This window comes from Microcebus murinus, chromosome 6 (genome assembly GCF_040939455.1).
Source record: "Microcebus murinus isolate Inina chromosome 6, M.murinus_Inina_mat1.0, whole genome shotgun sequence".
Taxonomy (NCBI): Eukaryota; Metazoa; Chordata; class Mammalia; order Primates; family Cheirogaleidae; genus Microcebus; species Microcebus murinus.
In genome coordinates this window covers 89,267,940-89,289,521 of record NC_134109.1, presented here as the reverse complement: position 1 = coordinate 89,289,521, position 21,582 = coordinate 89,267,940, and the positions used below count along the sequence as shown (strand labels likewise).

General features: G+C 38.4%; 1 protein-coding gene across 2 annotated transcripts in view; it reads right to left on the bottom strand.

Annotated features, from left to right (window-relative positions):
- TMOD3 (tropomodulin 3) overlaps positions 1 to 11,359 on the bottom strand; it is a 75,569-nt gene extending 64,210 nt beyond the window's left edge. For both annotated transcript variants that reach the window (XM_012763469.3, XM_076004371.1), the window contains exon 1: positions 11,155 to 11,359. The gene's annotated coding sequence lies outside the window, so the exon portion shown is untranslated. The remainder of the gene's footprint in view (positions 1 to 11,154) is intronic.
- Between the last annotated feature and the right edge of the window lie 10,223 nt (positions 11,360 to 21,582).

The window sequence follows — 21,582 nt, the reverse complement described above, 5'->3', positions numbered from 1 at the left end:
CCATATAAAACTATTAAAATAATAAGAACCATACAGATAGTGGGGATAGTTTCTGAGAAAGGAGAAATGGGAGTGAGTGGAGACAGAAAGAATAACAAATTAATATAAGACTGGTGATAGTTGACGAAAGCAGAACTGATGAAAGAAAGGAAGTCTTAGAAATCATTGCTATTGGCCAAGAAGCTTGGTTCACTATTCCCAGGGAAGGTCTGCTTTGGCATGGGTTCTTTAGAAAGAGGTTAAAGGACATTATTTCCTTTAATAGCAAATGAGGGAAATCAAGGGAGCCAAACAGAAGTCAAAAAATAATTTAATGTAGGAAAGGAGAGGAAGTTGCTGAGAGCTTAGTATAAGGATCCAAAACTAAATTTCAAGATATTTCTAAAATTAACACAATGACAACTGTAAAGTTTTTTAAGTGATAGAATAAAACTGGCTGTATCACAGGAAAACATTTCTTTCATTTGTATCTGAGTCACTCTCAGATTAACAAAGAGACCATGTACTATATCCTAATATGACAAAGAGAAAAAGAATCAATTTTTTTACATGCCTATTATATGGCAGGCACTTTATCATACATATCTCTTCATAATAATCATATACAATATTTCTGTCCCCATTTTACAGATGAAGAAACAGAGGCTCAGAGACACTAAGCCTGCCCAAGGATATTTATTTCTCAACAGTGAATGTAAAATTGAACCTGACCCTAAAATCCATACTTTTTACACAATATCACACTGCTTCTATAAAATATTTAATTTTTACGTTTTTAGTTTTATGATACTACACATTATATGTTAACAGAAGTATATTAAGTGATAGTAACTGACAGGAAGAAGCCACACTACAAAGTGGGGAACAATTTAATGTAGTTTCCAAGAGCCTATAAACTGCAATAATCTCAGAGGGCAATTCAATAGCATATAATAAATGATGCAAAAAATGAATTCTATATTCCCTAAATCATCTTGGGTAAATTGAATATAGAGGACTCCATTTAAGAAGACCAGGAGAAACTTTATTATAATACATCTTACAAAAAGTGACATTTAAAATAGCTTTAAAATTTTTTCAATTTCTTGCTAGCTTTATAACCTTAGGCAAGATATTGAACTATATTTTTGTCCCTGTTTTCTCATCTGTAAAATGGGAATAATAAGAGTACCTTTCTCAGGGGGTTGATATATTAATTTGTTAAATAAATTAGCACATATAAATCACTTAGAGCAATGTCTAATACGAGCAAGCATTGAATAAATATTAGCTGATACAGTCATTATCTTCAAAGTTCATTTTTAAGGAACACTTCATTAATTTATGTTAAGTAAATGACATGTTCCTATATTCTGATCCACATAATACAGGCAATTAATTGCAGAGACTGGGTGAGAGAGATGAAGACTAAAGAGAACATAAAAAAGTGAGAGATGAATGTACACAAAGAAAATAACAGAAGAGTTAGTCACTACTTTGCACACTTCTATCTACATTTATCTCACCACATTACAATCGGATGTGTAAATATCTATCTTTGCTATAGACGGTGAACACTTTGAGGGCAGGACCTATTTTTACATTACTAGCCCTACCTTGTACTTGTAGCGTGGTAGACACCAAATTAATGTATGATAAAATAATAAGGGGGGATCTCAGTAAGCTTTGAGATCACTCTTGGGACTGCCTGGGTTATAATATAAACTAATTGGGTTGGGGGCAAAGTCAGTAAAGCTGCAGTGTATTATGTCACTCTTTGATTACCAATATTCTATTCCTCTATTCTTTCTGAACTGGGAAATAAATTTCAAAAATATATGTTTAAAAAGTAATTTGCTATAAAATTAGAAAATGTCCAAATGATGCTAAAACAAATTTTAGTAATTTAAATATTAAAAATACTGCTGTTATATCTCAAAAGTTAATCCTAATGGCCAAATGGTCAGGCAGTCATAGCAATAAACAGACACTAAATAAGAGAAATACACATTTTTCAGCGTCGGTCTGCTAGATGCAGTGTAGATATAAAAAAGACAAGCCATGGTCACTTCCCTCTGACTTCTGGCAGCACAAAAAGCACGTTTTGGGATGATCATCCCCCAATTGCTTTGTATGAGACCACACTTACCCCAGTACCCAAGAAGTATACAGACAAAGCAACCACATAGCAATGCCCTATCTCTCACAGCTGTTTGGTATAGGGGTCATCACCCCTAACCCAAGGAGAACAGATCAAATCCAATTCTCCCAGAATCTGGAAAGCTGGGAGACAAAATCTAAGTTGAAAGATAATGTACTATCAAGGCTGTCAGCAGCACCACAGCAAGCCAAAGTCACATTTAAGCTGAAGCTACAGAGAAAGCCGAGAAAGCCAGCCTTCTGTAGGGGAGAGTGGGGCTGGGGCTGGAGGGAAGCACTTGCCTCAGGCACAAGATTCAAGAGGGCACCAAAAAACTCAGTAATTAAGATAAATTATATTGTAATGCCCATTATTTTTAAAAATCAAAATTAATGTCTTGGAATGGAGCAAAGGCAAAGGAAGAAGCCAAAGAGAACCATGCAAGCTACAGAGGGAGGACAAGGGTTTCTAAGTGCCTGCTCTGGCTTCCAGCTGTGTTCATTTCAGGGAGCTCAGGGACTTCATTTCAGGGACTATTACTTACAATAGTAACCCACTACAACTCCCAGCTCTGCCACCATATTGTCTAGCAAGCTAGCCTAAGTGAGTTTGTGTTCCCTGAGACCTTAGAACCTAATACACTCTATTTGGGAAAATGAGACATGCACATAAAGCTATTTTTTTTAAGAGTCAAAGCAATATATAATTAACTGCCAAAAGAATGATAATGGCAATTAGTGCTACAGAAGTTCAGAGCTCACTGTGGGTGGTCTGGGAGACACAGATTTAGCATAGAGGGAGGAGGAGAAGTATATACTAAGCAAAGAGATCAAAGCACAGGCCAAAAAAAAAAAGGGAGGTGAGGAGGGAGGCCAGGAAAAGGAGAAGAAGAAAAGGGAAAGGAGTGATCTTCATACACCTTATGTTACAGCCAAAGAAGTAAGTACACCTCCATGCTCTTCTGCCTCTAGCCCTTACATCACACTGTTGACTACATGGAACTATCCTTTTGCACCTTTCAGGGACAAGTTCAAACAATATTTCTTTGAAAAGGCTTCCCTGGTATCCTACTCAAAGGAGATACAGGCCAGAACTGAGGTTTTGGCAGTGGGAAAAGAAAGAGAGAGAGGAGGGTGTGGTTTCTTCTCAGGCAGGAGGGAAGGCTAAGGGGCTGAATGCAGCGACAACAGCTATTCTCTTGTGGAGGGTGAACTATATTACCTGGGAAGTTGGCAGATGTCTAAGGAGAGTAGAAGTGAGATCACTTGACAAGGAATAATAATAGGGGCTCAAGAAAAGTGCACGGGAAAGGCACGTGTAGAGGGTGTGCTGACAACAGAAGGGCCCACTTGAGGCCGGGCGCTGTGGCTCACGCCTGTAATCCTAGCTCTTGGGAGGCCGAGGCGGGCGGATTGCTCAAGGTCAGGAGTTCAAAACCAGCCTGAGCAAGAGCGAGACCCCGTCTCTACTATAAATAGAAAGAAATTAATTGGCCAACTGATATATATATATAAAATTAGCCGGGCATGGTGGCGCATGCCTGTAGTCCCAGCTACCCGGGAGGCTGAGGCAGAAGGATCACTCGAGCCCAGGAGTTTGAGGTTGCTGTGAGCTAGGTTGACGCCACGGCACTCACTCTAGCCTGGGCAACAAAGCGAGACTCTGTCTCAAAAAAAAAAAAAAAAAAAAAAAAAAAAAAAAGAAGGGCCCATTGCACCGAAGGCCTTGCAGAGGTGAAACCGTGCAAATCTGTTGTAATCCATTTCTGCGTATGGTTCTGTGCTTTTTCTCTAAGAAACTACAGATCTCAGGGACAACAGCAGAAAAACAAAAGGGAAAAGGTGTGGACTTTGAAATCAACAAATACTTATTGATATCTCCCAGTCAAATTAGGCCTCCCCACACTCCCCTCAGCTGGTCTAGGCATATTAAAGAGGGAAAAAAAAGATAGTTCTTTAAGAATACTAACTTGGGTTAATAATGGCCCACCGTGAATGAAAATAAATCTTGGGGTTGTATCAAATCTTGCCATGCTTGCCCCAGGGTTCCAGCTTATTATAAGCCAGACTTATACTAATATATACATTTGAAGGGCCTCCTCTCCCTTTACTAGTATGCATATCAAGGGAATATTCCATAATGACTCCTCATTAAAGTCATAACACCATACCCAGGGAATCAAAATATTTTGTCGGTCCTAATTTTCCATATGAAAATCCCCTACTGTATAATTATTAATAGCCTGCTCAAAGAAATTGCTATGTAATGCAGGTTAAGGAACTACAGCAATCTTATCTATAAGTCTATATACATATTAAATAATATATATATATATCAGACTATTGCTACTGGTAAAAACAAAAACACAAAAAAACTAAAAGCTCTAGGAAGTCGTTTTAAACATTGGGAGAATATATTTTAATTTATTTATTTTTTGAGACACTCTGTTTTTTTAAGACACTCACTCTGTTGCCTAGGCTACAGTGCTGTGGCATCAGCCTAGCTCACAGCATCTCAAACTCCTGGGCTCAAGCAATTCTTCTGCCTCAGCCTCCTGAGTAGCTGGGACTACAGGCATGTACCACCATGCTGGGCTAATTTTTTCTATATATTTTTAGTTGTCCAGCTAATTTCTTTCTATTTTTAGTAGAGATGGGGTCTTGCTCTTGCTCAGGCTGGTCTCGAACTCCTAAGCTCAAACGATCCACCCGCCTCAGCCTCCCAGAGTGCTAGGAGAATATATTTTAAATAAATTCAACTTGCCATCACACATTCACCCTTGTCCACTCAGCCCTCATTTTCTCCCAGCCCACCTTACTTTCATCCATTTTCTCACATGCACTTGAGGCACTGTGTTCACTTGTGTGCATTTATAGTGATGTTAGTGCTTAGATATGCCCAGATATGAAGTTGTTTATTTGTAGAGGGTTATCACTGTAAATCAGTTATCTTAGTTTGTAAATTCGTCTTAGTGTGTTTGTGTTCTTCCTTAGTGCGTGTGGGTGTAGGTGTTTGAGCATATATACCCGAGGGAGTGCATATCTTTACAGGTCAGAAAGGGTGCACATCTGTGAAGGAATCTCGGCTGTATTACGGTAATTCTGGAAATGAGCTATTAAGAGTAGTATAAGGGTAAATGAAGCCAGTCACTAAATAGCACATATTAATTATATGATTCCCTTTATATGAAATGTCGAGAATAGGCAAACCCATAGAGACCATAGATTAGTGACTGCATACAGCTGGGGGAAAGGGACAGGGGTTCAAGAAAGTGGATAGTGACTGCTAATGGGTAAGGGGGTTTTTTCCGGTGTGATGAAAACGTTCTAAAATGGTTGTGATGGTTGCACAACTCTGCGAATATACAAAATCCAATGAATCGTATACTTTAAATGGGTGAACTTATGAGTGAATATTAATTTAAATGGGTGAATATTTCAAGAAAGCTATTATGTATTAGAGAAAAAAAGAAAGGGGAGGGGGGAGGGGGAGGAGAGGAAGGGAGAGAGAGAGAGAGAAAATGAATAATGAAATCAAAGTTTTTTCTGCTTATTTTAGCTAAGCTTTGGGATTCAAGATTCCCCACTGGTAAGTCCCTCATCTTTTCTCCATCTCCAGTCTTGTTTGTTTTTACTAACAAGGGCGATCCGCAAAAGGCAGATAGCATTCACTAGTTATGACTCAATCTTAGAACAAAAATAACATGTGCGCTACGATTAAAATCATATAAAAATACGTATGTGGATGAATAGGGCCTGGAAGGAAATGAGGAAAAATGAAAATGGTTATATTAATGAGGGTGGGGTCATTCTTTTAAAAATGTGATTTTTTGTGTGTGTTATCAGTAAATAAAACCTAGAAGAAAAAATAACCAACCCGTTTCTTTAAAAATTGTTCTAAGGCAAATTCAAGAATTGTGTGTCACCAAGGATTGGAATGGACAATGGAGTACAGAGATGGAAATGAAAATGCATGGGTTATATATATTTACATCTATTAATATTTTGACCAAGCCAATAAGCCAGAAAATATTAAGCTCCATATAGCTTGCTCTATTAGAGTCTTAGAGAATCTCTCTGGGCTTGAATCTCCTTCCTTCTCCCCAACATCTGCCTGGGTTATAGGCAAGGTTCAATTAGAGGTTGGAGACAAAAAAGCTTGTCTCCATTAACTCAACCCACAGAAAAACTATTTAAAATTCAAATTCACAATTAGCATTCTTCCATCAGGAAATATATAGTAACTAGTTCTGGATCAATCTCAGTCTAGTCCCAATACAGAAGTGGTGTATAAGAGTTTTTGGATGGTTTTGGTTTTTTTTTAAGATTCAGGGCCTGTTCTTAAGAAACTGACAAGAGAAGCACAACAAAAACACAAAGTAACTCAGCTGATTTTCAACTAAGATGCCAACTCAATCTAATTGAGAAAGGAAGGTTTTTTTAACCTGTGTTGCTGCAAAAACTAGATATATGTATGGGGGAAAAAACAAACCTAAACCTCTGTAACACACAAATTAGAAATGGATTATAGGCTCATATGAAAAACCTAGAATAATAAAGCTTCTAGAAGAAAAAAGACTATCTTTGGGTGTAGGTAAAAATTTCTTGGTCAGGACACATAAAAACACTAACCATAAAATTTAAAAATTGATAAAATGGACTTCATAAAAATTAAGCATGCCTGCTCATTACAACATCATTGAGAAAATAAGACAAGTAACAGATTGGGTAAAAAAAAATATTGCCAACACATATATCTGACAAATGACATTTACCCAGAACATAAAAAGAACTCTTACAAACAATAAAAAGATGAATGAGCCCATGAAAGAATAGGCAAAAGTCTTGAACAAATACTTCACAAAAGAAGATATTGTATGGCCAATTAGCATATGATAAAGCATTCGACACCCTCATCAGGAAAATACAAATTAAAACCATAATGAGATACCACTGTATATCCTCCAATGTGACTAAAGTTTTTTTAAAAAGCTGGCAACACTAAAAATATGGAACTGGAACCTGTATATAAGCCACTTTGGAGAAGTGTTTGGTTTTAATAAAGTTTTTAAATCAAGTTAAACATACATACACTCCATGATTCAGTAATTCTACACCTATGTATTTATCAAGAGAAATGAAAAACATATGTTCACAAGAGACTTATAAAAAGAATGCTCATAACAACCTGTTCATAATTGCCCAAACCTGGAAATAAACCAAATATCCATCAAGAGAAAAACAGATAAAAAATTGGGATGTATTCATACAATGGAATACTACTCGGCAATTTAAAAGACAAACCACTAGGCCGGGCGTGGTGGCTCACGCCTGTAATCCTAGCACTTTGGGAGGCCGAGGCGGGCGGATTGCTCAAGGTCAGGAGTTCAAAACCAGCCTGAGTGAGACCCCGTCTCTACCAAAAATAGAAAGAAATTAATTGACCAACTAAAAATATATATAAAAAAAAAAATTAGCCGGGCATGGTGGCGCATGCCTGTAGTCCCAGCTACTCGGGAGGCTGAGGCAGTAGGATCGCTGAGCCCAGGAGATTGAGGTTGCTGTGAGCCAGGCTGACGCCACGGCACTCACTCTAGCCTGGGCAACAAAGTGAGACTCTGTCTCAAAAAAAAAAAAAAAGACAAACCACTAAAATGTGCAACACAAATCAATCTTAAAAACATTGTTCCATGAAAGAAACCAGGCAGAAAAAGCACATACTGTATGATTCCATTTATGTTAAGTCCAAGACTAGGCAAAACAAATCTATGGTGTCAGAAATCTACGGAGTCAGAAAGTGTTCCCTTTGGAGGAGGGTGGGTGAGGGAATTTTCTAGAGTAATTAAAAAAATGTTTTCTATCTTGTTTTGTTAGAAATTACAGTATATAAAACTGTCAGGAATCCTTGAACTGGATACTTAAGATATGAGAATTTTATTGAATATTAACTATACCTCAATAAAAAATATAATGTAGCACTCTGCTTCAAAATAGGTTAATAACAGGTTAATATTTTGTAGGTTAATATAGGTTAATAATTTTCAAATGAAATTCCTGAATACCACATGTATTTTCAATAATTTGCCACTGGATTATTCATACCTCTATTCCTTCATTACTGCAAATAACTTAATGGATTACAGACACAGATATGAGAACATATGTTCATATATTTAATTTTTCATAAGTAGCAAATTGAATGACTCTTTACAATTTTAATATGTACATAATGAACCAGTTATAGGTCCAGTAGAATTTTCTATTTTTTGTACCATTTTTCTTTCAATATGATTTTATATTTGTGATTTTGAAGGATCTGATCTATGAAACTGAGAAGGTATATAAATCAAATGTCAGCCAGGAAGGTTAATGAGCCACTCTTGCAGCCTAGAGAATAATGCCCTCTTCAACTATTCAAGAGAAAGCACACACATATTTCAGAGCAACTGAAAAGCATGAAGAATAGTTTGCCAACTATAACACAGCCTAAATATCAGTGAACTGATCAGGCTGACACCAGAAAATTTACTAAAAGTCCTTTTTTTCCTACTGTTTTACAGGATCCTTCTGTTTTCTTTCCTCTTTATCTTTTCCTCTCCCTCTGTTTGTCTCTATCCAGGTATATTTTTATCCCCACAGCCTCTCACCCTCCCTGTGATATTATTCAGATCTGATTTTCTTTTTTTCTTTTTGAGACAGGGTCTCGCTATGTTGGCCAGGCTGACCTTAGCCTCTCAAGTAGCTAGGACTATAGGTAACTGCCACCATGCCTAACTCTAATTGATTTTCCTGTGCTCAGCTCACCTCACCTCCCAAAAAATTTACAAACTTGAACTGTATTCTATGTAGATACCTCACATATACTCAAATAGTACAGCGAATATAGCCTGGGGGAATAGAGATGGCCAATGCATGGAAAAAAGGATTGACTTCATTTGTTCCCCACCCCTACAAGTGGAGATGTTTCCTGAACACCTACCACATGTTTTTATTCTGTACAGATGGCTCTTACGAGTGCTGTGAACTATAAATAAGTACACATGTCTAATCCCAAACAGAGTAAGCTCTTAGACAGCACCTATGTCTTATACAAATTCACCAGGCGCCTAAGACCGTGCCTTGTACAGGGGCACATACTTGTTGAATTAGTGAATTATTGAATTAATGCAAATGAAAACTGAGGGTGGAAGAGGAGAAAAAGAAAACGCTAAGATACACCAAAGAGAAAGAAGCAACTGTTTTTGTTAGAGTGAACAAGATTACAGTATTTTTAAAAACTGAGAGTTGGAAAAGCCATCGATATGTATCTAATATCAATTATCAGCAGCAGTGTTTAAAGAAAGTGTTATTGTAAACACCTGAAAACATCTTTAAAATTTTTTCCTCACTCTTGATATTCAAAGTGTGGTCTCTGCCAGTACTACCTACCAGACAAAGTTTAAAAACCACTGCCCTACACCATTCAGGTCCTTCCTGTGGTATTCAACCTGTGTTTTATTTAAATACAACAGTAAATAATACTTGAAAAATCTTTGATTAGAATGAAACCAATAATTGTAATGGGATTTGACCAGCACATATTTAACTTCAGGTGAAGTTAATTACAGAGTAATTTGGCCTAATGGACATACCACAAAACTTGGAAATTAGTCATAAAAACATATGATTAAAGAAAATTGAGCAGTAGGTTCTCAAGAACTCATTTTTGTTCCTTCATGCCTAGCACAGGGCTTGGGATGATTCATGTGGCCAATGTTTCTTGAATGAATAAAATAAATAAATTTTTAAAAATCAGTTATTTAGGGCTGGAATAATCTTAGGATAATCTGGTGCAAGGACCTCATTTTAAAGATGAGCAAACAAGAAAATCTGATACATGAAAAAACAAGAAAGCTAAAAGAGCTAGAATATATTGGAACTCACATTTTAATTCCCTTTTTGTTCCTTTTATGGGGATTCTAACTTTATGATTGCTGGCTCTTACAAAATGTAGGGTAAAAATGTGCTTAGAGACTAACAAGGATAAATGAGCCTGGGCAAAATTATTTTTCTAAGCCTAATATATTTCTGACAGGCCAATCAATCAACCAATTTAATCTGCCAAAAAATTAATCTGAAGGATTCTCAGAAAAAGAGACCTGTGCTGCATGAAAATGTTACAAACCAAGAGAGACCGCACGTAACTAACTTAAATCTCCACAGGCTAATTTCCTGTTGAAGTATGACCTCTTGGGATAAGTTTTCCTGCAGTGTGCATTCCCAGATGACTTTTGGTTTTAAGAGAAGCCAAGGGCAAGTTGGAAATGCGATTCTTAACGCTGAAAAGAAACAAACTGTAGCCGCTTCCCATTTCTGTTTGTAATCAGAAAGCAACCCTTGCAGAGGAAACACACCAACCTCTGTAAGCAAAAATATAACGACCCAGTCACGTCCTCAAAACAAACCAACACACAAACTTCACAGCCGGATCCAGCTGTGCTGCCTAGGAGCCAGGAATTTATTCTAAGGCAGAGCAGATAGCTCAAAACGGCGAACGCAAGAGGAGTCAGATTTCAATCACAAAATGGGTGTACCCTAAGTTTTTCCTTCCCTCAACTTTCAACTAGCAGAAGTCTTTGAAGGAGTCTTGGTAGAAAAAAAAAAGAAAACTTTAAGATGATCGTCCCCGAGCTACGCCTGGGTGGGGTGGAGGGAGCTGGCGCGGCCGCAGCAGGCGCCGGCTCCGCGGGAGGGGAAGGGGCCGGTCCCGAACCTGGGGAGGCTGGGCCCCCGAGTGATTCATCGGCAGCTCCGGGTCTGCGCGCCTCGACCGACCGGTGGGCGACGCCCAGCGCGCCTCAAGGCCCCCGGCCGGGCCGGTTCGCCCCGAAGCATCCCTCAGAATCCTCTTGCTCCCCGAGAGGGGCCCGTAGGCAAGGAGACCGGAGCGGGGCGGCTGCAAGGCAGCAACCGCTCCCTTTTCAACCACCATGGCCGGTGCGCCTCCCTGCCTGCGCCCGCAGACGGACTTCCTGGAAAGCACCCGGCTGGGCTTACCTGACTAGCGCCTGCTCGGGCCGCCGACCTCTTCACTGACCCGCTGGAACTGCCGGCTGCAAGCCGAGGCTCGGTCCCCAGCACCCGCCCGTCAGCCTCCGTCGGCCTTCCAGGGAGCTGCCCAGTTGCCCCGCCAGCGACTCCCCCACACGACCGCACTGTCGGAGCGGCTGGCTCCGCCTCCGCCGCCTACGCGCATGCGCGCGCCCAGGCCGCGGGGCATCCCGGGAGTTGTAGTTCGAGCGAGGAGGGCGCGGCTCGACACAAACGCTGGTCTTTACTGTGGGCAGAAGCCAGCCTGAGGCAAAGCTCGCTGCTCGTGGACATACCTACCCTTGATCCTCTGGAAGCTACAAATCGCATCTACAGGCTCTTTGGTATAGATTTCCTTTTTACGCTGACCTTTTGTAAAGAGGCATACACGGCTGGACTTGCATTGTACCCTTCCTTGGTTGCTAATGCGAGGACATTGACATTGAGCCCCTTAAACTTGTCATGAAAAACTGACAGAAAAGTAAACGAACAAAAGCTAAGGCTCAAGAGGGGCATAATGTCATCTCGAGGGTACGGTGACCCTAGTAGTTTTCTTAGGTATACAACCAGGGATGATGTCGGAACTGTTGTCCCCATCTTCCCCTGCTGTTTCTGCCCTATTCCGGCCTCAAGCTTCACACAGGCTGTGGGGCTGGGCTGATGTTAAGTGGGAGAAAAAAATAGAAGTGGCTGCTCAAAAGATAGGACTGGAGCAAATGGGTAGTTTGGAGAGGAAGACGAAGAGCGTAGGAATATCTCAGACGACTGTTTGACAGTGGCCTAGGTAATGGCTGACTTTTGTACAGGACTCTGAGAAAGAGGGAACAGCAATGTCCTTCCATTCAGTCACTCACTGGTAATTTTCCTGGCCTGCTCCTCAGGAGTAGACCATCCTCAAGAGTAATGCTCAGCTCTGAGAGATCTTTCAAAAATGCAGCCAAGGAAGTAGACTGTAGTGCCTGCTTGAAGTACATTCCAGTATGGGAGCCGCCTAATGGTTAAACCTCTCCTGGCATCTAACTGATTCACCTCAGAGCAGGGAGCACCCTAGTTAAATAAACACCCTGGAATTTAATGCAACTGGCACCCACTAGATCACTGATAATTTGGGTTTTTAAAGGGGGAAAAAAAAAACACCTTCTAAATTGCAAATTGTCTTAGAAGACAGTCAACATTCAATCTTGCAGTCATTGCATCTTATCTTCTATTGCATCTTTGTGTGAAGCAATTTCTCAAATGTTCTTAGAGATAAAAGCATTTATCTTCAAGATAAATTTCTGAGAGCAATTTCCAACAGAATTCAGGTTCAACTAATATTTATTGCATCACATCCATAATCCATAATCATAATACATACCGAGCACTGTGCCAGCATTTCATTTATAATATCTCATCCAATTCTCAAAATAACACTACAAAGAATAATTTACTACTCTCCATTTCTACAGAGGAAAAAACTAAGAAAAGTTAAGTAGTTTGCACAAAGTCGCACAGCCAGTAATTGGAGATCCAGAAATGAGGCATAAGTATCCTAACTCAAATTTTAACATGCTTTCCACTGCTGATCAGACTGATGTGTCTCTTAAATATCATCAAATTAATTAAAGTAAGAGAATCCATGACCATGTCCAAGGTATAAAAAACATTCTTTTTTATCTGAATTTTGAGTATTAAGTAAATCTTTTTTTGTTTATTTCTGTGTTTTGTTTTCTTTTAGTAAATCTTAAATTTAAAGCAGTTGGGCCAGGCGTGGGAAGCCTCTGGGAAGCCGAGGCGGGCAGATTGCTCGAGGTCAGGAGTTCGAAACCAGCCTGAGAGAGACCCTGTCTCTACTAAAAATAGAAAGAAATTAATTGACCAACTAAAAATATATATACAAAAAATTAGCTGGGCATGGTGGCGTATGCCTGTAGTCCCAGCTACTTGGGAGGCTGAGGCAGTAGGATCACTTGAGCCCAGGAAACTGAGGTTGCTGTGAGTTAGGCTGATGCCACGGCACTCACTCTAGCCTGGGCGACAAAGTGAGACTCTGTCTCAAAAAAAAAAAAAAAAAAAAAAAAAAAAAATTTAAAGCAATTTGAGGTTAAATGTTCTCAAAGCAATGTAAACTATTTATAAATGTCTTATCAAAGATATCAGCAGCTCTTTTGAGTCACATGAATTAACAATGAGTAAATGATCATCAGTTATACTGTATACAAAGGGTATAACACATTTGTGTCTCATATCTAGTATCAAAGCCATCTTCATATATTCCTTTTATAAGAAAACTGATACGTATGCTTCATTAATCTCAGGCTCAATTCCTTTTTGTAAGCATGTTTTTACTGGCTATATATGGTATATGCATTGAATTTCCAGAGACTTGAGATAAATATGGATCAAAGACCTACGCAAATAAAAATTACAAACACTCACATAAATTACAAGAGATACGAGGTGATAGTTTACGAATATGGATTTACTATTCTATAACTTCATTTCAAATAACTGTTCCTAAAAATGTCTCCTAGCTTAAAGTCCAGGCAAAAATCCAACTTTAAAATTTCATTTTTGGCTGGGCACAGTGGCTCAGGCCTGTAATCCTAGCGCTCTGGGAGGCTGAGGCAGAAGGACTGCTTGAGGTCAGGAGTTCAAAGCCAGCCTGAGCAAGAGCGAGGTCCTGTCTCTACTAAAAATTAGCCCAGCGTGGTGGTGCATGCCTGTAATCCCAGCTACTAAGGAGGCTGAGGCAGGAGCCCAGGAGTTAGAGGTTGCTGTGAGCTAGGCTGACACCACAGCATTCTAGCCCAGGTGACAGAGTGAGACTCTGTCCCAAAAAAAAAAAAAAAAATTCATTCTCAACCATTGAAAAGTAGAGCCTTTGGAATAAAAAAAAACTTCCCTAACAGTCTGGAGGAGCTGGTACTCTGGATGGATGAGACGAATGTTTAGATTGCTTTATAATTCTATATATCCTATAAATGTACGTAACTTATTCTGGCTTATTAGCAAGCCTTTTGTGAATCCCTGCTACACCTCTGGGACATCACTCCTGGGGAAACTGACAAAATGGAGTTCCTAAACAAGTAAAGCAGAGGACCATGGCCATGCAGACATGGTTTATTTCAAGAAGGACTTTCCTCTGCAATATGGTTTCTTTTTCTTTGTTCTTTAGTCAGTGTCAGACTGATTTAATCTATGGCACTCTTTTCCCCTGAACTTCTAATATGGGGTGTTAGGCATACCTTAAATGTATTTTCTTTTTTAGCTATTCATTTTAAGTTTTTCCTAACAAACATGCATCCTATTTTATTTAGTTCCTTTCTCTAAAATAATGCAATTTGGTGATGGATTTTTTCCCCTTTCTTCAGACAAATGTTATCATATTGTAATCAGAAGGCTTACTTATATGAATCTCTTAAATCCATGTACATTAAATATCACGTATGGGGCCAGATGTGTTAAGAATAATATCCTATTGTCGGATAAAGCTGTAAGAACTAGAACCTTCCTCACTGCTTCCACCCCCTTGCTACAATCTATTCTTTGTATCAGCAGCCAGAATGATCTTTTAAAAACAAATCAGATCATGTCATCTTTCTGCTCCAAACTACTCATGGCTTTCATCACATTTAGAATAAAATCCAAAGTTATTGCCTCTGCAAGTCCTTACATGATTGTTTTATTTCCTACCACACACTCTCTGTCTCTAACTCTGCTCAAGTCACACTGGTCTTCCTGAGGGTTTCTCAATCCTGCCTATTAGATCCCCACTTTAAGTTCTTTGCATGACACAGGAGAATGCTTCTCCTCCCAGATACTCCCTGCTCATACTTTCATTTTACTGCAGGTTCTGCTGAAGTGTCACCTCTGAAAGGCCTTCTTCTCTGATCACCTTGCCTTGTCATTCTCCCCTTTCCTTACTTTACTTGTCTTCACAGCACTTGTTACTACCTAACATCATATTGCTTGTTCACTTAGCGTAAGCTCAGTGAGGGCTTTACTTTTACTCTTCCCTCTTTAGAATCTACAATACTGCCAGACAAACAGTAGCTATTCATTAGATATTTGTAAATAAATAAATGTTAGATTCTTCCCTCCCCTTCCTGCTCTCATCTTGGGACACAGAACCAGAGGGTTCACCTGTAAATGCCCACCAGTGACCTGATGCGGATGTAAACACCAGTTGTGAGAAAGTTAACTACCCAGGAGAATAAGATCCTGGGAAACTCCTCCTGAATGGAGACAGAGCTCTCTTTTTAAAAAGATCATACTTTATGGGTTGCCATTATTAGCTTATAGTTAGAAAACACAATTCTTAGAGGGGAAAAAAGAGGAAAATCCTGAAAATTATATTTACATAAATAAAGGAAAAGGTAAAACCACTAAATACTTGTGGGAGATTTAAATATTATTCCCAGATATTTGCTGTCCTCTAGAGGAATAGACAGCCTTACTTACTGCTATGTGACTTGTAGTGCTACCCTGTAGGCATTTTCAGGCTTGGCTATGATCTAGTGATGAGTTTTTCCTTCTTTTTCAGAAAAACGTCAAATTGTAATCACAAAGCTTAGAAACATGAGCCTTACTTTGGCCCATGAAATACAAGTGATGGTGACAGTACAACAGTTCTGAGTGGAAGTTTTAAGAGTCGGTCATTGCTGTTTCCCACTAGTGTGCTTGTTCTTTCCCTCCACCAAGAGAAAGGCATGTCTTAAATAGAGGCTGGCCCTCTTGCCTGGGTCCAAGAATAAGTTACATGGGTCAGAGCCTCAACCAAAAACAGGAGCTGACATAAAGTAACGTGAGCAAGGAGTAAATTGAGATTTAGGTTTATTTGTTACCATACACTTAGGTGGCAAAAGCTGACTTCTACAGTGCCTAATCAAAGAAAGGTGATGCTCTGAAATAGAAGGCCTGGCACCCCCCAACCTCCTGCATTTAATCCCACTTCAAGTAATGGATAACAGTTGAAGTTCAACATACTAAAAAGAACAAATCTGAGACCTTTAAGTAAAATATCTGAATAAGGGACAGCGAATGTGTCCTGTTAGTTTTCAGGGTTTGGTCAGAGTGAAAGTGATTGATAAAAATGACACTCCAACTGTACTTAATGTATTACAATCCCTAATTAGTGTTATCTTTAAACTTCCAGCCAAAGTAACTCATAAAGCATGTCACACTGAATCATCATATGCAAATTAATGCCAGCAGCAGTTTTCTTGTTATCAAAACGTTCCTTTAGGAAATAGTTTCTTTGGTATATGTAAGCATTTAAAAAACAGCAACATGAATTTTGTAGGAAAACTGAGAAAACTTAAGCTAAAGCCAAACTTGAAACTAAAAGGTAAGGATTTCATTCTTCATTCCAGGAGTTTGGAGTTGGTTAAAGCAGTAGGAGGTAGAAATCAGAGAAAACAAACACTACTGCTGGGTGCATACAATTTTATAGAAAGGATTCAAGCAAACTTTCTGGCTTGAAATGTCCTTATCTATCACCTCATCTCTGCCTGTTGAAGCCTCCTCATGTTTCACTGTCCATCTCAAATGCCTATTCCTCACTCAAACTTCACTAATGCCATAGCTGGAATTAATTTTGCCTTTCCCTGTATTTTCATACCCCATTATGCCCCCACTGGAGGTGCACTAAATACACATTTCAGCCAAATGCTACAAGGCCAAAAATTAAAATCACCTTTCAGCTGAAGCCGAGGTTGATAACAAACATCACTATCATACAATAAACTTCTGGATACACAAATAAACCTAAAATACATTATCCCAAAGTTTTAATTATTATTTAATATTATTATTAAAAATGTTAGTTATGGTCGCTAAATGTTAAGTTTACCATTTAGCATAGGAACAATAATTTCCCAGTACTGTCAGCTATTAGACTCTCCTATAGTCACTACAAATTTCAGCTGAGGTGAGTGAATGACTATGACCCAGGTCCTAAATGGAATTAAATAAGAATTCAGGTTTTTAAATGATAAGTATTAGATACACCAAACATTTCTATAAAGACCAGAGTTATAATATGATGTAACCTCTACTTATCCTTTCTTGTATTATTTAAACTTTTATTAACAATTGGCTAAAAAGGATATACTGTTCTTACTAAGTTATCTAGCTAATACATTCCGTCTTTATATTTGTAGTAACTGTCAACCTATTTCCCTATTTATTTATCTACTTAAAAGTTCTTAATAATTGTTTCTTTTTGTCTTTCACTAAATGTTTATCAATACATAATAATTGTACATAATGTATGGGGCACATGCATACAATGTATAATGATCAAATCAGGGATATCCATCACCTCAAATATTTACCTTTTCTTTGTGTTAGCACATTCCAAATCTTCTCTTCTAGCTATTTGGAAATATACAATAAATTATTTATAACTGTAGTCAACCTACTGTGCTATGAAATATGAGAACTTATTCCTTCTAACTGTATTTTTGTACCCATTAATCAATCTCCCCTCATTCCCCCTTAACAATTGTCTTGATTTTGAGCATAAAATAAAATCTTTCACAATCAGCAATTATTACAGAATTTTACCCATCCAATAATTACTATACATTTATACTTTGATAGAATTTCAACAAACAAGTTAGATGGTCTTCACTCAGGTTACATCTAGAATACTTGCTGGTATCTGAAAATGAATATTCTATAATCATAATAATACTTCATATCGGCGACACTGTTGACTGATAAGGTATATGGACAACCTTTATGAACATGTGAACGCCAACCATGCTGAGGTTCAAAGATGATGGAAGTAATATTGAAGTAGGCATTCTGAGAGCTAAGACCCGAAGCCAAGGCCAAGTAACAGATTTTTCGCCAAAGACCAAGATACTTTGTCCAGTGTCACCTAAGATAGAGTTAGCTTTTAGGCAGGTACATTTCATGTCTTATTCACGTTAAGCTTTTAATCAACTAAAATACCAAAATTTTTATCCACACAGATGATAGTTAACTTATATTTTCCCTTTCTCATCTTTTTTTAGTTGATTGTTTAGATTTAAAGTAGAAAACTGTACTATTACTTCTATTAAACCAGGTGTCCTCAAACTACGGCCCGTGGGCCACATGCGGGTGTTTTTGCCCATTTGTTTTTTTACTTCAAAATAAGATATGTGCAGTGTGCATAGGAACTTGTTCATAGTTCTATTTAAACTACAGTCTGGCCCTCCAATGGTCTGAGGGACACTGAACTGGCCCCCTCTTTAAAAAGTTTGAGGACCCCTGTATTAAACTGTATCTGATCAGACACAGTCTTATTCTTTAGCCTATCCAAATATTTTTATTTATTTATTTATTTATGAGACAGAGTCTCACTTTGTTGCCCAGGCTAGATAGAGTAAGCGCTATGGCGTCAGCCTAGCTCACAGCAACCTCAATCTCCTGGGCTCAAGCAATCCTACTGCCTCAGACTCCCAAGTAGCTGGGACTACAGGCATGCGCCACCATGCCCGGCTAATTTTTTCTATATATATTTTTAGTTGGTCAATTAATTTCTTTCTATTTTTAGTTGAGACGGCGTCTCGCTCAGGCTGGTTTCGAACTCCTGACCTGGAGCAATCCGCCAGCCTCGGCCTCCCAGAGTGCTAGGACTACAGGCGTGAGCCACCGCGCCTGGCTTATCCAGATACTTTTAACCTGTCAAAGAATTCCTTGTCCCTCCCAGTGCTCATCAGCTGAAGACTCAGTCTGTATTCTGATAGTATTATATACAAATAACTGATAAACTGCTAATCAAGACATGTCAAAGAAAGATCCCCATGGTGGCTATTAAGCACGTCCTGGTTGAAATTATTCCATTGGTTATAATAAAGAGTAAAAAAAAGACTCTGTTTGAACCAGTCACTTAACCATTAATAGTTAGCTGCACTGTTATGCAGCCCACACTTCTCAAGGATGTCATGAGACTTTGTTAAATGTTTTGTGGAACACCAAATACAGTGTGTTCTTTTGATCTTACTCTCAAGATTTCCTTATCATTTTTTTTTCTGAGTGATTCTGTGCTGGCTTTTAGAGATGGCTGCTTCATTTCCAAGTGCTTACAAACCACTCAAGTGGATACTATACTTTTCTAAAATTTTGCTCAGGATTGATAAGCCCAGTGGTCTATAGAATCCCCACCCCATCACCATGCCTTTTGAGTCATGTGCCTGCCTGATTTTCCTATACCATCTGCCCTCTTAGGTTGGTTGTGCCTAAAGCATAGCCCAACCTCATGTAAGCACACATACATCTAGTTCCTACTGAGGTCCTGGAATGTGTGGTACACTTCCCAGAGGCTGTGGGCATCGGAATGAACATGTTCCCTGATTGGTGGGAGTGGGCAGTGGGTTGGTAGCCAGGGCAGATGGGATGTAGGGCACCACTTCTTACAGACATAGAAAAAGGCTGAACTATCAAGCCAAGAGAAGGTGGTCCCTAAAAGAGTCAATCCTAACACAAAACAGACCTAAAAGTCAAGGCGTTCCTACAGAAGCCAAACTGCCAATTCCAAAAAAAAGAGTGTACTCAGAAAGCAGAACAAACACAAACAAGTGGGAACATCAGGGAAATCATAAGGAGCTGAGCTAAATGAAAAGGTTGGCAGACAATAACTCCTGAGTCAGCTCCACCTTGTTTGCATTCAATTCTTGGAGTGATGGGGGAGGACCTGTCTGCCAGAAAGGAATGGATGGTGGCAATTAAAAAGTAAGATTCATTCAGTCCCATTAAAATTCTTGACATTGTCAGCATAAAATGGAGAACTTTGTTGGCATTAATAACCACAGATATTTATTTAGGTTAGTAATACCTATGTGCCTTCTATATGCCAGGCACTGTTCTAAATGCTTTTACACATTAATCCTCACAATAGTACTATTGCTAAGTAGTACTATTATTGTTCCTATTTTCCGGATGAAGAAACTGAGGCTTGGTAACTTGCATAAATTCACACAACTGATGGAAGTGAGATTTGAACTAGGCAAGTATGACCCCAGAATGCACACTCATAACCTCTACTCATCACAACCCAATAGACTGAAAGGGAGACTCCTTTAAACAAAATAATTACTATGCTTCTTTGTCCAAGAGAAGGTTTGAAACAGCAAATATAGAAATGAGACATAGGTCCTTTATGCTTCTTAGTTGGTACCTTATCATCAGCCTAAACTACGAAATCCAAGGGTGGAAGAGTTGGGAGAATTCAGCAGGAGGATCAGAAGAGTAGTTTTTCCCATTTTTCCAGAGTCAAACCTTTATGATGTAACTTTATCATTTTTAGTGTTCAGTGTTACAAATTCCCAGAATAGTTAACAAGAATAATAACATAAATCCAAAGTTAATGTAAAAAAAATTCAAGGTAAAATGGTTAACTGTAAAATGGATAACTTTGGGTTATCTGCGTTCATACTCCCATTTATTCTAACAAATTTTAACTGTTTAGCCAAATATGTGCATTTTTGTTTTGATAACAAGTTCTCATTTTTCCATCTTGTCGCTATTTGTGGCTGTCTATGTCTTTTCATCTTCTTCATAATAAGAGGACTTTATAGTTCTATCTGCAAATGTGTTCATCTAATAAGAGCACAATGCCAACAATTTGTTTTAAAGAGACACTGTCTAAAATTTTGCCACATAAAAACAGTCTTTACTTTTACTTTGAAAGGAAAGTTTATTAATTCCCAATATTCTTTACATTGTCATTTGGAGATATCATTCCAGACACAAATGGATACATTACATCTTTGAAGCAGAAAGATATTAATTAATTAAAATAGTTTACATTTACCTTAGCATTGGGTGTGGCTGGCTAATTTCAAAGGATCAAAAATTGCACCTATTTGGGCCAACTGGGTCCTTGATAATTATCAGGATAAAAGTATTTCACACCTCATACATTTTGCTTTATCACACATTTACTTTCTACACAATGTTCAACTTCACATTTAAAAGGCAAATTAGCTTTTAATTCTCTAATGAATATAATAGTCTACTTTTGATTGAAAAGTTTCAAATGAAATATGAAACTATATTTTTCCCATAACTATTTAGCCAAATAAAGGTTACCAATAAGAGCTTAACAAGTTTACAAAAGTATTATTTCCTTTGTTCTGTTCAAAACAATACAGGTACACATAAGGGCACACATTACAGGCATCTGAACTGGTAAAAGGTTACAGATTAGTCGCATGCAAGTATTTTACATTTTTTAATGCAATGAAAAATGCTGCTTATTCATTTTCCTTCAATAGATGAAACAGAATTAAAATAAAGGCTTAATTAAAATAATTATTTCATGTGTATAAGGTTTTATTTTTTGAAACCAAAGTGGCAGAGATAAGAATTTTAGGTCAGGATAACTTCTTTCTTAACTAAAGATTGTCACTGGCAACATCT